A 16,794-nucleotide genomic window follows, 5' to 3' on the forward strand; every position below is an offset into this window, starting at 1 on the left:
TCTTTTTTACCAGTTTTCTAAAATTGAAGTAGGATGAAGATAGCGCGAAAACGTTGCTAAGCCAGTCGTTCCATTTGCCTGCCTGGAAGGCAAGAGTTCTGTCCAAGAATCTTTTGTAGTGGCAGGCTTTTATTGTCGGATAGGTGAACAAATGTATTCTTTGTGTGGGCCTAAGATAACTTGCCAGATTGAAGTGGAAAACCAGGTAAGTGGGGGCAAGACCAAATACTGATTTATAACATAGACAAGCAAACTTAAACAGGATTCGTGCCTCTAGGGGCAGCCAATAGAGTCTTTGATAGTAGGGGCTTATGTGTTCCCATTTTTTCAGCCTAAAGATCAGTCGAACTGCCGAATTTTGAATGACTCTGAGTCTTAGAATGGTTTTTTTGAAGGAACCCAGGTAAATAATGTTGCAATAATCGAGCAAGCTCAGGATGGAAGATTGAACCAGTAAGCGAAAGGATGGTGCATCAAAGTATTTTCTTATGGTTCTGAGTTTCCATAGTACTGAAAAGCATTTTTTAACTAGTAAGTCTGTTTGAGCATTTAGAGTGAGGTGGCAGTCCAGGGTGACTCCCAGGATTTTAATGGAGTGGTCAATAGGGAAGTCATGACTATTCAAGGAGATCAAAGAGTCTTTGATTTTGTCGTTAGGGCTTGCCAGGAAAAATTTAGTTTTGTCGGTGTTGAGCTTCAATTTGAATTCAGTCATCCATCGTTCAATTTCCTTTAGAATGGATGATAGATGTGCCTTTGTCTCGGAGGTCAGAGTAGTAAGGGGAATAACAATGGTAATATTGTCAGCATAGATATAAAATTTAACCTTTAAGCTTTGTAGTAAGTTCCCCAATGAGGCAAGGTAGATGTTGAACAATGTGGGGGAAAGAGGAGAGCCCTGTAGGACTCCGCAAGAGTTAACCCAACTAAAGGATTTTTTATTGTCACTGTAGACTTGATATGACTGTTTGCTCAAAAAACACCGAAACCATTTTAATACGTTGCCTGAAAGACCAATTGACTCCAAACAGTCAATCAGAATAGCATGGTCCACTAAATCAAAGGCACTACTTAGGTCTAGTTGCAGAATAGGAGCACTGGTACCCTGACTGAATAAGGTATGGAGGAAGTCTAGTAGTGATGCCATGACAGTTTCAGTGCTGAATCCGGAACGAAAACCAGACTGATTGTCATGAAATATGCTAAATTTGTCCAGATACATTACTAGATCCTGGTTGACCAGTCCTTCCATTAGCTTGACGAATAAGGGAGTGCTCGCAATTGGTCTGTAATTAGATGTCAGTTTGGTAGATTCTCTAGGGTTTTTTACAATTGGGGTGATCAAAATCTGGCCTAGATCCTCAGGGAAAGTACCGGTTAGTAAGAGAGAGGAGAGCCAGTTGTATAACTTGGCTTTGAAAGAGATTGGAGCGACTTTTATAATGTTTGGGGGGCAGCAGTCTAATCTGCAGTAGGAAACCTTTTCCACTCCCATACCTTTTCCACTCTCCCATTCTTACTTCTCTGCCCTGTACTTCCTGACTTGACCTGCCTTGTCCCCTACTAATTTCTCTACCCCTTAGGTTCCCTCTCATACTACCTTAATCAGTGTTCCTCCCCTTGAGGCTAGACTCATTAATCCCTCATACCTTCTAAGCAGATTTATTGCACATTTCAAAATTTTTATCCCCACACTTCCTGGCAAGGATCATATTTCTACTCCTCTCCCCAGAGCACCAGACACCATTCATGTCTAAAACTCACAGACTGAAATATAATAGCAGTTCTACATCCAGAAAGGCTCTACGAATTGCTCCATCACCTGCATGCACAAACCTTGGAAGCTCAGCAATCAGTATCTCCACAGTCCACAGGGCTACATTTGCATGTGATGCTTCCCGCTCTACTGAAAATCTCAAAGATCATATGCGGAGCAGGAAATCTGTGAACCCAAAATCATGCATCCATATCAACCTACTGTGTGCTAGCCCACCTGCCTGCCTTACCATTTTTTGATGATTAAGAGGAATTCCAAGATCCGGGTGTTCCTGGAGGAACCTAATGTACCAGTGGGGCCTGATGGACGTCTTTCTTGAGCGTGGAGCCTGAACGAGAGAACCGGAGAATTCCTCAGCTGTGGGAGGCGCGCAAGCTGAAGCGTCGGTCCTATCTATTGAGGGAACAACTCTATCTCCGGAGGAGTGGAGTCCTCCGAGTCGCCCTGGGGCGCTAGAGAGGAAGATGGAGAAGGAAATGGCCCAGAACATTCTCTTCCCTGACCAACAGAGCACGGTAGTCGACTCTGGAGGGGAGGGCAGAGAAGCCTTTGAGACAGTCATCTGTGCATTCGGAGGAAAAGAAGCAGCAGATCCCCGAAAATTTCCTAAAGCTGAACGCAACTGCCGCTGAGGTTACAGGTACTTTGATTCCACCAGTGGGCCTTGGAACACAGCTTGTGCCAATGCAAAGACCCAGGGTTTTTAATATGGAAACACTATGGGAAGCAATATCTAATTTACAACTCTTTCTGGGGACTTGAATGCAGCATCTTACAGTGCGTTACACAACGGTTATTTCAGAAAATTTAGATTTAAAAAATAGAGTATCTAGTCTGGAAAATAAAGTGGATGGACATGAGACCAGAGTAAAAAACTGTTGAATCCCAGGCCTTAACTTGGGTTAAGGATAGTGGGAATCTCCATTTCAGAGTCGAAATGCTGGAGAATGTGACCAGGAGATGTAATCTTCGGATGATAAATTTTCCAAAGTTTCCACTTTTATCAGCACATGACACATTTAAGAAATATTTAACTGAAATTCTGAAAGTTGCGAGTCCTCCTATCCACCTCTCTCTAAAATTTACTATTTACTAAATAGAGTTAAGGATCAAAATCCAAACCAACAGAATTTGTCTGCTGATAGTTTGGATTTAACTAGTTTCTTAGAGAGATCCAATAGTGAGGCACCGGCAACTGCTACACTTGTACAGCACGTGCACGATAAGTCCTAGCAACTTCTGAATCTTTGCTGCCAGCAGGCGCATTACCAAGGCTTCTGAATCCAACTCAATCCCAAGGAAAACAAGGGAAGTAACTGGACCTTCCAACTTCTCCTGGCCAAAGGAATCCCGAACTCCTCCGCCATCACCTCAAAATTCCCTTTCAGCCACCCACACTCATCCTAACCCCCAGGGCCGATGAACAAAAAGTCATCAAGGTAGTGCACCACCGAATCCAGACCCAACCGTTGTGCTACAACCCAATTAAGAAAGGAGCTGAACATCTCAAAATAAGCATAAGAGATAGAACAACCCATAGGTAAACAGCAATCATAAAAATAAGCACTGTCAAAGTGAAAACCCAGCAATGGATAGGATTGAGGATGAATGGGCAACAACCTAAAAGCCGACTTGATATCGACTTTCACCTTGGTGCATACCACCAAGGGGGCTGGCTCAACTGGGTGCCCTATTGCCCAGGGTGACCAAAATACCAGGCTCCCAGCCCTCAACTAGCAGTGGGCTGGGGTGGGGGCACCACAACCAGCGTTCCCTGTGTCCAGAACCAAAAAGGGCTTCGACCTTATCTCCCCTTCCTGGACCCCTGATGAAGCTAGAGGAAACCCCAGATGAGCTTCCCTCCCTAAGGTAGACACTCCAGGAGGAGGCACACAGACAGCCTCACTATCCACTTATTATTATCGTCCCCCAGGACAGGCGGAGGAAACTGACTCAGAAATGATAGAGGAAATCAAACAAGAAAGCAAAACGGGCAATATAATAATATTGGGAGACTTCAATTTCCCGAGGATAGACTGGAAACTAGGAACCTCCAACTGCGGCAAGGAGGCCAAGTTCTTGGAGGTGCTAGGGGATTGCTTCCTGGAACAATTGGTAAAGGAGCCGACAAGAGACAACGCCACCCTGGACTTGGTACTAAATGGCCTCACGGGACCGACAAAAGAAGTAGAAGTTACGGTACCGCTGGGGACGAGCGATCACAATGTGATCAACTTTAAGCTTGACATCGGGAATAGAAAACGTGCCAAAACCTTAACCAAAACCTTTAATTTTAAAAAGGGCAAATACGATCGCATGAGAGCCATGGTGAAACAACGACTCAAGAAAAAGGTGGACAAACTTGAAACGGTAGACCAGGCATGGTCCCTACTGAAAAATACTATCTCAGAAGCACAAAATCTCCACATTCCAAGGATCTCCAAAGAGGGGAGAACAAAAGGTAAGGGAGAACCGGCATGGCTTACCAGACAGGTGAGGGTAGCCATAAAAGAAAAGAAGGACTCTTTCAAAAAATGGAAACACATGAAAACAACCGAAGCATGGAAAATACATAAAGATGATCAAAAGAAATGTCACAAGGCGGTGAGGGAGGCCAAAAAGGACTATGAGGAAAAAATAGCGCAAGAAGCCAAAAACTTCAAACCCTTCTTTAGATACGTGAAAGGGAAAAAACCCGCAAAAGAGGCGGTGGGACCCCTGGACGACCAGGGAAGAAAAGGGTACATCAAGGAAGATAAACAAATTGCTGACAAACTAAATTCCTTCTTTGCGTCCGTCTTTACGGAGGAGGATACCGCTAAAATACCAGAAGCAGTGAAAGTGTTTAGTGGAGTAATAGAAGACAGCCTCACCACAGTTGAAGTGGAGTTGGACCAGATATACTACCAGATCGACAAACTTAAAAGTGACAAATCCCCTGGACCGGATGGAATTCACCCGAGAGTTTTAAAGGAATTGAAGGTTGAAATCGGAGAGCTATTGCAGAAACTTGCCAATCTGACAATCAGAACTGGACAGATACCAGAAGACTGGAAGATAGCGAATGTCACGCCAATTTTCAAAAAAGGATCGAGAGGGGAACCGGGCAACTACAGACCTGTGAGTCTCACGTCTGTCCCTGGAAAGATGGTTGAAGCACTGATCAAGGATAGCATAGTCCGGCACCTAGATACACACTACTTGATGAAACCCAGTCAACATGGGTTCAGGAAAGGGAAATCATGTTTGACGAATTTACTTCAATTTTTCGAGACCGTGAACAAGCAAATTGATAGTGGAATGCCGGTGGACATAATATATTTGGACTTCCAGAAAGCATTCGACAAAGTTCCACATGAAAGGCTTCTCAGGAAACTACAAAGCCATGGAATAGAGGGAGATATACAAAGGTGGATAGGCAAATGGTTGGAAAACAGAAAGCAGAGAGTGGGCATAAATGGAAAGTTCTCAGACTGGGAGAAAGTGACTAGTGGTGTGCCCCAGGGCTCCGTGCTTGGGCCGATCCTATTTAATATTTATATCAATGACCTGGAAGACGGAATATCCAGTGAGATCATTAAGTTTGCAGACGACACAAAGCTATGCCGGGCAATCAGATCGCAGGAAGATAGCGAGGAACTCCAGAGCGACTTGTATCAGTTAGAGAAATGGGCAGATCAATGGCAGATGAAGTTCAACGTGGAGAAATGCAAAGTAATGCATTTAGGTAGTAAGAATAAGGAATACGAGTATAGAATGTCAGGCGCAACTCTGGGTAAAAGCGAACAAGAAAAGGACCTGGGTGTACTGATAGATAGGACCCTGAAGCCGTCGGCACAATGCGCGGCAGCGGCAAAGAAAGCAAACAGAATGTTAGGCATGATAAAGAAAGGAATCACGAGTAGATCGGAGAAAGTCATAATACCGCTTTATAGAGCAATGGTCAGACCACACTTGGAATACTGTGTCCAACATTGGTCTCCCAACCTAAAGAAGGATATAAAACTGTTAGAGAGGGTGCAGAGACGAGCAACGAAGTTAATAAGAGGTATGGAGAACTTGGAATATGAGGAACGACTCAAGAAACTAGGACTGTTCTCCCTTGAGAAGAGAAGGCTGCGAGGGGACATGATCGAGACGTTCAAAATGCTGAAAGGCATCGATAAAATAGAGCAGGAAAATAAATTATTTACATTGTCCAACACGACACGGACAAGAGGACATGGTTTGAAGCTAAGGGGGGACAAGTCCAGGACAAATGTCAGGAAGTTCTGTTTTACGCAGCGAGTGGTAGACGCCTGGAATGCTCTCCCAAAGGAGGTTATCAAGGAATCCACTGTGCTGGGATTCAAAGGCAAATTAGATGCACATCTCCTTATGAGAGGCATAGAGGGATATGGGTGACTAAAACTACATCAGGTGTATACCTGACTGGGCCTCCGCGTGTGCGGATCGCCGGACTTGATGGACCATGGGTCTGATCCGGAGATGGCAGTTCTTATGTTCTTATGTTCTTATCCAGCCCCACCGGCTCCTGCACAGCACGAGGTGCCCCAAAGCTGCGGTCCTACGGCCAGGCAGAACCTTTCCCGCCCAACTTATCCTTCCCACCAGACTTACCCTTCCCCTTGCTCATTGCTACCACCGGCCCCGTACCACCCGCTGCCTGAGATCACCTCCTCACACCTAACCAAGCCAGTGATCACTAGCACCAAAAGCGCATCAGTTTTGGAGTGCCGCTCAGGCCTGCTCCGTCTTTCCCCACCACTGGTACCCACCTGCTCCTCCGGGTCCTCCGCAAATGAATCGCCGGCCCGAAGCGAGATCTCTGCCTCACCGCCCGAGGAAATCTCCTCTTCTGACATACGAGCTGCCATGCCACCTCTCCACCTGCAGAAACAGCCAACATGCCAAAAAACAGCCGTTGCAGAAAAGCCGCCCTGGAGGACCTTGGAAGGAGCCGAGTCCTCCAAGGTCCCTTCCTTAAAAGAACCTCGCCCCCGCATGCTTCCCACCTTACCACCAATTAATTTAAACCCTCCTACCTTACAGGCCCACTACCCAATCCTTGCCTACACCACACCACCTCCGTCCCCTAACCACCCCGGCCGATGGGCGACACAAGGGCCGACCAGCCCCATGTTACCTTCCACCCATCAACACGGGGGTCTCGGGCTCCCATTTATGTCACACAATAAATATCATCCGAGCAAAGCAATGAATCTCTGCAATATGATTTACATGTAGATTAGCAGTATCAAAATGCCAAATATTTTGTTATGTCTGGTGAGTATATACAGCAACAGCCACATGGATAGTTCACTCCGTAGACTTGAGCACTGTTATCGATACTCTCAGCCTTCAATTAGTGACAATCAGATAATAGCAGTAATAACAATAAACAGCAATTAGAAAAGAACACAAGCAAGTTAAAGCTTCGTAGCAAAACAAGGAAGTACTTATCTCACTGCAGCACATCGCAAACAAAACTTGCAGAACTATACTTGGTAATTGACATGAAAGCAGCCGACTGTTGAAAACAAGATGATGTTTGTCTGTGAACTGTAGCAAGCAGGCAGCAGCACAAAGCCGAGGAGAAGGGTGTGTTATGGATCACATATTGTCAATGGATGTCAGCAATTTATCTTCAATGAAGGCTGCAAGCTCAGTGGGGTCCTCAAAATCTTTAGTTCTATTGCTGTAGGTCACTCTCATGCATGCAGGGTAGAATATGCCGAATCTAGCATCTAGAAAAGCCGAATTTAGCTTTGGACAGTATCCCAGCAACTTTTCTGTTGATTGCTATGGTTTTACCGAGATCTGGCATGAATAGGACAGAAATGCCTTCAAATTTTAGCGGTGCTTTAGATTTTGCCGTTTGTAAAATTTCCAGCGCTTGAATATATCGAAGGACTTTGATAATGATCGGATGAGGATATTTAGCATTAGCATTCAAGTGGCCAGAAAGAATTCTATGTGCTCGCTCGATCTCAAATTCTTTAGAGAATTTAATATTCAGCTATTCTGGGATCAGTTTATCCAGGAATTTTAATCATATCAATCCCTTCCTTGCCTTCTTGTATCCCCAGTATTCTTATGTTGTTTCTCCTTGATCTATTGTTTGCATCTTCTATCTTCTGTTCGATTTTGGTAAGCCGTTTAATATGGCGCTGAAGATCTTTTATGTTTTCTTCTGCCACTTGAGTTTTGTTTTCTAACAATTCCATTCTGATTTTAAACTGTGCCAGTTCATATTTGATGTTTTGTCACATCTTCTTTAATTTCAGTGATGTCCTTCATTTCAGTCATCATTTCTTTCACTGCTTTTAATTCATCCAGTATTTCATTAGAGGAAGAATCTTCAGTTTTACTGCCATGTGCTTTGGTAGGTGAAGCTGTCTCCAGTTTGTGCTTCTTTCCACCTTTTCCTGTAGCCATTGTGATTCTCTCTTGATATAAAGGTATAAAGGTAGATATAGATATTTGAAGTTTAATATCAGGTCCAATTTGAAATTATATTATTGATAATGGCTAATTTCTCAGAGGTGATGTGGGAGCTCTTGTTCTATGCTGACATCTTCTATGGGCTCATCAGTGCTCCCCCCTTCACATTGAATTTTAGTTGCCAGACACTAGACCATTCTTCTAACTTTTGCAGATTCTCCAGGGTGTCCACTCCCTCCGGGTGTCCACTCTGTTACAAATCTTAGTATCATCCGCAAAAGGCTAACCTTACCTTCTAACCCTTCAGCAATGTCACTCAAACATATTTAACAGAATCAGTCCCAGCACCGATCCTTGAGACACTCTACTACTCACCTGCCTTCCTCTGAGCGAATTCCATTTACCACTACCCTCTGCCATCTGTCCATCAACCAGTTTCTAATCCAGTTCACAACTTTTGGCCCTAACTTCAGCTCATGGAGTTTATTTAAGAGCCTCCTATGAGGAACCATGTCAAAGGCTTTGCTGAAATCTAAGTATTCACATCTAGCGCATGTCCTTGATCCAATTCTCTGGTCACCCAGTCAAAGAATTCAATCAAATTTGTTTGGCATGATTTACCTTTAGTAAACCTATGTTGCCATGGATCTTGTAATTCATTAGAATCTAAGCATTTCACTATCCTTTCCTTCAGCAATGTTTCTATTATTTTTCCAATATCCGAAGTGAGGCTTACCGGCCTGTAGTTTCCCACTTCATCTCTACAACCACTTTTGTGAAGAGGGACCACATCTGCTCTTCTCCAGTCCCGCGGAACCTCTCCCTTCTTTAAAGATTTATTGAACAAATCTTTGAAAGAGGACCCACCAGAACCTCTCAGAACTCCCTCAATATCCTGGGATAGATCCCATCCGGTCCCATAGCTTTGTCCACCTTCAATTTTTCAAGTTGTTCATAAACACTTTCTTCCGTGAATGGTGCGGTATCTACTCTTTTCTCAGGTTTAACTTTGCTGACTAATTGCAGTCCTTCTCTATGTTTTTCTTCTGTGAACACCAAGCAGAAGTATTTGTTTAGCACATTTGCTTTTTCTTCATCACTCTCCACATAGCGGTTCATACCTTCTTTCAGTCTCGTAATTCCACTTTTTTATCTTCCTCCTTTCAGTAATGTACCTGAAAAAATTTTGTCTTCCTTTCTTATATTAATAGCCATTTGCTCTTATGCTTTTGCCAGATGTATCTTTCTCTTGGCTTATTTTAGTTTTATCCGATATTCCTTTCTATACTCCTCTTCATGTGTTGTTTTTATATTTCATGAACGCTAATTCTTTTGCCTTTATTTTTTTCGCCACTAGTTTGGAGAACCATATCGGTTTCCTTTTTCTCTTGTTTTCATTTACTTTCTTCACATAAAGGTCAGTAGCTCTATTTATTGCACCTTCAACTTGGACCACTGTTTTTTCCATTTTCCTTATATGTCCTCCCATCCAATCAGCTCTTTCTTCATGTACTCTCTCATGCAACTAAAGTCCGCATGTTTGAAATCCAGGACTGAGTTTTGTTTGGCCATCCTCTTCTTTGGCTGTTATATTGAACCAAACTGTATAATGATCGCTACTTCCCAGGTGGACCTCACTTGAACATTAAAGACACTTTCATCATTTGTGAGCACCAGATCCAGTTTTGCTTTTTCCCTTGTGTGTTCCGTCACCATTTGTCTGAACAGAGTCCCTTGAAAGATATCCACAATCTCTCTACTTCTTTCCGATTCCATAGACAGAATTTTCCAGTCCGCATCCGGCAGGTTGAAATCACCAGCAACAACACCTCTCCTTTCTTTCCCAACTTTTGTATATCCGTAATCAGATCTTTGTCAATTTGCTATGATTGAGTCGGAGGTCTGTAGACAACACCCAGGTGGATAGAAGTTCTCTTTTCAAAACAATCCAAAACAATTACTTCTTTTTAAAACAATCCAAACAAAACAATTGCTTCTTCCTTTCCCCAGACCCCCTGCATTTCAGTCGCTTAGATATTTGTTCTTTCTTTGGATTTATACAGAATAATGACTCCACTAAGTTCAACACCACTGTCTCCCATAAGAAGTAACAAGGGAATAACTTATTTTTGCAAAAAAAGGGGGATGGTATTAATCTCTGTTCCTCTTTCAATTTGGGATTCAATCATAGGTCTCTGCATTTCATGGTTTCTCTCTTCTTACTTTCTTCTTTTTTTAATATCTTTATTCATTTTAAAGCTAAAAATAAGTACAACATATTATACAGACATTTTACACACTATCAGCACTTAAATTCAATCAAATTATATTTCATAAGAAATACATGTATCCGCCCGCCCCCCCTTCTATATACCCAACAATTGCACTCAACCATAATTAAATCAAAAGTATTTCCCCTCCCTGGACGTGTATGTTCAAAGGGCAAAATCCATAATCACTCCTTACAGAATTTTGTCAATGGCAATCTTACGTCATTTTGTCAATGGCAATCATACATTCCATTTTTAAAATGTGGCATAAAGATTCCCATCCACTCAAAGAATCCCCTCTGAAAAATGCATTCTCGATTTAATCTAACATAATGTTGGTATAATATTATAAATAAATAATCTAGTTTATAAATACATTAAGAGTTTTATTACTATCATCAAAAATTCAACAAAATTCCCACCAGAAATTATAATTTAACCGGTCCCAGTTTTTCCAATTCTTCAAAATAAGTTGTATGGCAACTCCTGTCATAATAAAGAGAAGTTTGTTGTTATGGGAAGATATTGGGCTTTTAGCCCTCATTAACGTGCCAAATAGTATGGTATCGTACGTCAGTGCCACTGGATTTTCCAATATTTTATTCACTTGACCCCAAATGGATCTCCAAAATTTAAGTATCAAGGGACAATAGTACAGTAGATGATCCAATGTCCCTACATCAAGATGACAGTGCCAGCTTTTGTTAGACTTAGAACTATCCAATTTCTGTAAACGAACAGGGGGTCCAAAAACTTCTATGCAACAACAACAACAACAAAAAAACATGTTTGTCTCATAGATGCAGACGCCATACATCTCATCCTACAAGTCCAAATTCATGGCCATTGAGACACAGAAATCTGCTGTTTAATCTCAATACTCCAAATGTCTCAAAGACCAGTTTTTGGTTTCTTATTCAAAAATTCAGATATTAATTTATACCACTGGGCGGCCTGATGCCCTAGGAAATCTGTCTGGAAGCATAGAACCAGCAAACTATACTGATTTTTAAGATTTTGCCAATTAGAGAACCCCTTCTGAATGGCTTGCTTCAACTGCAACCACTTATAATTTTGAGACTTAACAATACCAAATCTTTGTTGCAGTTGTGAAAAGTCAAGCAACTTTCCTTCTGATACTACATCATCCAGAGTACGTATGCCCGCCTATATCCAATGCTTCCAAAGGATCTTAAACCCGCCAATCTGAATCTTGGGAGTTAAATTATTAATAAATTTTAATGTCTGCCAAGTGTCTAATAAAATTCTATTGTCCTTATACATCCTAGGTAACTTGATACTCAAAATGTGACACAATCTCAGTGGAGACAGGAGTTGCCATTCCAACCATAACCAGTCTGGAAGATTTTCCATGAGCTCGGGGAGGATCCAATACTGACGCATTATGTAGGCTTGATGGTACCTATAAAAATTGGGAAAATTTACCACCCCCGCCTCCCCCACCGCAATTGGTTTTTGTAAAGATACTAAAGCAATTTTCGTAGTTTAACCCAGCCAAATAAATTTAGTAAGAATACTATTTAATTTCTTGTAAAAGGACCTCTGAAAAAAACACTGGCAACATACCCATTTGGTAGCAAACCAGAGGCAAAATCATCATTACATTACATTACATTAGGGATTTCTATTCCGCCATTACCTTGCAGTTCAAGGCGGATTACAAAAGAATTATCCAAGATGTATTACAACAAGAACTTACAAAAAAAAAAAAAAATTGGTCATTTGCATCTTAACTGTTTGAACTCTCCCCTACCAAGACAGATGTAAAAGGTTCCATTGCTCACACATTTCTGTAATCTTCAGCAATAAAGATTTTTCATTTACTTTCATCGTCTCTTCCAACATTTTTTGTATCCAAATACCTAAATATTTTATCCCCTTTTCCTTCCAAAGAAAAGGGAATGTATCAAATAATCCTTTTGGACAATGTACATTTAGTGGAAGAATCTCTGATTTAGTCCAATTTATTTTATATCCAGAAAATTTGCCAAAATCGGTCAATCAAATCAAATGCGGGATGGAAGTTTCAGGATTCCTCAAATGAAGCAAAATATCATCTGTATACTCAGAGACTTTATATTACCGACCTGCATAAGGAATACTCTGTATCTCTTTTGCCTGTTGAATAGCCAATAGCAAGGGTTCCAGTACAATGTCAAAAAGCAAAGGAGATAACGGACACCCTTGTCTAACTCCCCTCTCCAGACGAAAACGTTCTGAAAAAGTATTATTAATATATAATCTGGCAGAATGGGAACTATACAAGGTTTGAATCATTTATATAAATCCGGAACCAATACCAAACCAAACCATTGCTTGATACATGAAGGTCCACTCCACACGATCAAAGGCCTTCTCTGCCGAATCTTCCATAGCTTTTGTTAAATTTAACATGTGGAAAGCCAGCCTAGTGTTTGAAGAATGCCTTTGAGCAACGAACCCTGTTTGGTACATACCTATAATATAAGGGAGAGTCTTGGCCAAGCGTAAAGCCAATAACTTAGCCAGAAGTTTTCCATCTACATTAATCAAAGAAATAGGCCTGTAATTTGAAACCAACGTGGGATCTTTATTTGGCTTCAGTAAAACAATAGTTAAAGATTCTGCCATAGTACCAATGCAACCTTTAGTCAATTGAGTCTGATATAAATTTAATAGATAAGGTAATAGGGTAATTTGAAATGATTTATAAAACTCTACAGTGAAATCATCACCACCTGGAGCGGATCCAACTCTAAGGGACTTCAATGCTGCTTGTAGTTTTTTCATTGATATAGGTGCGTCAAGAGTTCTTTTTATATGCTCAGGAATTTTAGGTCCCTTAATTAACTTCAAGAACTCTAAACCCTCAAGTTCTTTATTTGAATAAAGCTCAGAAAAATATAAAGCTTTATAATATTTCAAAAATTGTTTTAAGATATTTCCAATTTAAGAATGAGTTTTCCCCTTCTCATCTGTGATAGCCACAATTTTTACTTTTTTTTTTAGCTTTAAGGTAATTAGATAATACTCTTCCCGCTTTATTCGAGTTTCTATAATACAGAGCCTGCTGAGAGAATAACTCTTTCCTAGCCATTTGAGAGGAAATCTCATTATATTTATATTTAGGGCCTGTTTTACAAAGCTGCGCTAGCGGCTGCTGCATGGTAACAGCCCCGAAGCCCATAAAGATTTAAAGGGCTTCGGGGCTGTTGCCGCATGGCTTTGTAAAACAGGCCCTTAGTTTTTAAGAAGGTCTGTAAAGTAGTTTGTTCCCATTTCAAGGACAATTGGGATTCCAAAACATTAACATTTTGTTCCAAATTAGAATATTCTATTTTAAGTTGTTTCCTAACATATGCTGAATATGAGATTATTTGCCCTCTCATGGTAGCTTTGAAAGCATCCCAGAATGTTTCTAAAGAGATTTCCTCTGAGGCATTGATTTGAAAATATTTATTCATTTTTAATTAAATTCTTCAATAAAGTTTTAATCTGCAAGCAATGCATTATTGAATCTCTAAACAGGTCTGTTACAATCTTATTCCTCAAATTTTAATTCAATCCAAACTCCAGCATGATCTGATAAAACAATTGGGTCTATGCCAACTTTGGTTATTTGTTAAACTAACTGATCTGATACAAATACTTAATCTATTCTTTAAAATGATTTATGAACATGGGAACAAAAAGAAAACTCCCAAGCATTAAAATGGAGAATCCGCCAGATATCTTTTAATCCACAGGATTGAACTAAATTATCCAATCCCAATGGTTTCAAAAGCTTACTGGGTTGTTTATCCAGCAATGGACCATAACAGCATTGAAGTCCCCAGCTACCACTAGATTAGATTGAAGAGTTTTGAAAAATTCTGCATGATTTGAATTAGGGGCATAGATATTAAACAGTGTCAGAGCATGTTTCCCCTGAACCCACATTCCTGAAGGATCTGCAGAAATAAAATTAAATACAGCTGAACATTTCCTATGCACTAAAATAGCCATCCCCACTTTCTTTCCCACAGCCGGTGGAAAGAAACACTGCTTGACCCCCCCCCCCCCTTTTCCAACTTCATCGATTCCCCAGCAGACAAATGAGTTTCCTGTATCATATATATATATACGCATCTTGCTGCTTTAAAAAATTGAGCGTTTTTTTCCTCTTAACAGGATGATTGAGGCCATTGACATTTAAAGAAAACATCAAATTTCTGCGTCTCAATGGCTATAAATTTGGACTTGGAGGATGAGATGTACAGTGTTAGCAACTATGAGACAAACATGGTTTTTTCTGTTACATAGAGCATTATGGACCCCTGTTCGTTTACAAAAATTGGATAGCTCTAAGTCTAATAGATGTTGGCATTGTCATCTCGAAGCAGGGACTTTGAATCATTTATTATTCTACTGTCCATTTATTATGACTTTTTGGAAATCAATTTGGGACCAAATGAATTGTTTATTAGACAATCCAGTGGCATTGTCATGATACGGTGCTATTTTGGTATGGCAATGAGAGCAAAAAGTCAGATTTCTTCAAATGACAAATTATTACTTATAATGACTGAGGTTGCCGTTCAACAAATTACGTATAATTGGAAAAACTGGAGTAGATTAAATTATAATTTCTGGTGGAATTCCTTATGTCATATTTATAAAATGGAAAGATTTATTGCAATACAGCGAGGATGTTTTAGGAAATTTCAAGATGTGTGGGAGCCATTAACAAAATATTGTACTGATTAGATGACATTTTTTCCCTTAAATTTACAGGTTCAATTATGAGGGGGAGGGGGAGTAATTTTATGATTATATATTGTAGAAGGTATTGATTATATAATAGGAAGGGGTGGGAAGGGTGGGAGATAAGAATATTTCATTTGTACTATTGATTATTAAGTGATATAGTTATTGTTAATCTGTTTTAACATATTGACACACTTATTGTAAGTTCGAAAATGAATAAAGATTAAAAACAAAATGAAAACATTTTAAAAATTCATTGCAAAATTTCAAAGAAAACCCATAATAGTATACCAAAAATAATTTTTTCCCCCAAAACACCCTATGCTCAATACACATCCTAAACCCCTTAATAAAAATCCCCTGTTCTCCCCCCAAGTCCCTATCCCCCATATCATACATTTTCTTGAAGACATACATTTTGGGCTCCTTTTACTAAGGTGTGCTAGCAGTTTTAGCGCGCGCTACATTACCCCATGCGCTACACGCTAACGCCTCCTTAGAGCTTGTATTAGTATTTTTTGTGTAGCGCAGGGCAAGCAAGCGCTAATCTGTAACATGCACTAAAAAACGCCAGCACACCTTAGTAAAAGGAGCCCTTAGACTAGCAGCCAGAACCCTCCCCCGGGCAACATAATTACTTCCCCTTATAAAATTAAAATTAATCAACCCCTATAGACTAAAATATTTTATAAATACCTGAATAAATACTCATAAAAAGTGAACAAATAAATAATAGAATATAATAAAATAATACATTTCCTATATATGTGGAAATTCATTAAATTAGTGAGATTACTTAAACAAATATATTTAATTAATATAACCATTGAATACCCTTTATATTGCCCCAAATCAATCTAACCCCCCCACCCCACCCCACCCCGAGTGCACATAGGTGTCTGACAGTTTATAGAATTGAGGATGATTGAATGATATATTATGATTTTCCTGCCGACGTTTGTAAATCTATTAATGTTTGTAGCTTGTGATTGATGTTTTATGAATTTTATGATAATATTAACATTTAAATGTAATAATATGAATTAAAGTTAAATCTTGTTACTACATTAATGAATTTGGATTCTCTTATAATAATAGTTCATAGAATTGTCCCTTAAGTGACTTGTCCAAGATCACAAGAAGCAATAGCGAGATTGCAGTATGGCTTCCTTTTATGTTAAGTAGTAGCTTTCCCAAATCTACCTGGCTAATAATGATTTATGAACCTTTCCTCTGGGAACTTGTCCAAACTCTTTTTAAAACCTTGACCATGTGTTCCAACAAAGGTGAAGAAAGCCAACACTGGAATGGAATTTAAATATTCCTGGGTAATACTGGTAGATTGTGTGCAAATAAGAACATAAGATTAGCCTTATTTGGTCAGATCAATGGTCCATCTTGCCCAGTATCCTGTCTTTATGGAGGCTAATCCAAGTCACAAGTACCTGGAAAAACCCAAATAGTAGCAGCATTCCATGCTACCGTCCCATGTCTGTCTCAACAGCAGACTATGGACTTTTCCTCCAGGAACTTGCCCAAACCTTTTTTAAAACCAGC

At 40.2% G+C, this 16,794-nt stretch overlaps 1 protein-coding gene across 5 annotated transcripts in view; it reads right to left on the minus strand.

The window, feature by feature from the left end:
• Positions 1-16,794, minus strand: part of LOC117345671 (NLR family CARD domain-containing protein 3-like) — a 113,808-nt gene that overhangs the window by 42,031 nt on the left and 54,983 nt on the right. The gene's annotated exons all lie outside the window — the stretch shown is intronic.

The sequence above is a fragment of the Geotrypetes seraphini genome, chromosome 11, assembly GCF_902459505.1.
Source record: "Geotrypetes seraphini chromosome 11, aGeoSer1.1, whole genome shotgun sequence".
In the NCBI taxonomy this organism is placed as follows: domain Eukaryota; kingdom Metazoa; phylum Chordata; class Amphibia; order Gymnophiona; family Dermophiidae; genus Geotrypetes; species Geotrypetes seraphini.